Source organism: Etheostoma spectabile, chromosome 23 (assembly GCF_008692095.1).
Source record: "Etheostoma spectabile isolate EspeVRDwgs_2016 chromosome 23, UIUC_Espe_1.0, whole genome shotgun sequence".
In the NCBI taxonomy this organism is placed as follows: Eukaryota; Metazoa; Chordata; class Actinopteri; order Perciformes; family Percidae; genus Etheostoma; species Etheostoma spectabile.
The window spans coordinates 9,090,687-9,091,565 of NC_045755.1; the positions used below are offsets into that span (position 1 = coordinate 9,090,687).

The 879-nt window shown below is 43.2% G+C and overlaps 1 protein-coding gene and 1 pseudogene across 15 annotated transcripts in view; both read left to right on the forward strand.

The window, feature by feature from the left end:
• The window catches only part of nrcama (neuronal cell adhesion molecule a), a 1,100,153-nt gene that overhangs the window by 715,042 nt on the left and 384,232 nt on the right, over window positions 1–879 (forward strand). The gene's annotated exons all lie outside the window — the stretch shown is intronic.
• The window catches only part of LOC116673021 (plexin-B2-like), a 279,884-nt pseudogene that overhangs the window by 274,639 nt on the left and 4,366 nt on the right, over window positions 1–879 (forward strand).

Consider the following 879-nt stretch of genomic DNA (forward strand, 5'->3'; position numbering starts at 1 on the left):
CACACACACACACACACACACACTAACCCTAACCCGGGAAATGGTGCCAAACACTTCAACTAACAATCAAACTAACTAAAAGACTTTTCACAGGTCTAATGATTGTGTTGGACTTCTTTAGCAAGCTTTGTCTTTGAACTTTTTGGGTGTTATTTATTTATTTATTATCTCCCCTAGCTTTTCTAATGTTTCAGACACAGGTATGGTGATAATAATGGCCCAAAATTATGTTGTTTTTGTTTGTTTTTTATTGAAAAAACATCACATTTTCTTGAGGAAACACCCTTAAACACCTATCGGCCGTCAGACAGTCTGGCGAGGTCGGTGACTCAAATCTGTTGGGTGTGTTCCGTGCCGTCGTCAGTCGGAGGAGCGTCAGCTTTAATTTGGGCCGATTTAACAAGTCACATGGGCAGTCAGACTCAATGACCAAAAGTATGCAGAATTAGATATTCAGCTCCTGTTTGCAGTGTACCCATAGATGTACAGACAACTATTACTGGTTTACTCTGATACTGAAGAAAAGTTAAGACCGGGAGGATTCTCAGGCCAGTTGTTACAACGCTCGCCGCCCTCCACTGGCTGCTGTCGGAAGTCTTTCTGGGACTCGCAGCAGTCGAGGAGGCGGGCTGATAGCACTCGATCGCAAAATAAACCCTGGAGAGGATTTTCTATGTAAAACAACTTCACTTCACACAGAACAAAGTTTCAGGGTGATTCTGAGAGGCTTTGGTAATGATCTCCCTTTTGTTGTTGTTGTTTTTTTCTGCAGGAGTCTCCCAGCAACAAGCTGCTCTATGCAAAAGAGATTTCCACGTACAAGAAGATGGTGGACGAGTGAGTTTGTGTGTGTGTGTGTGTGTGTGTGTGTGTGTGTGT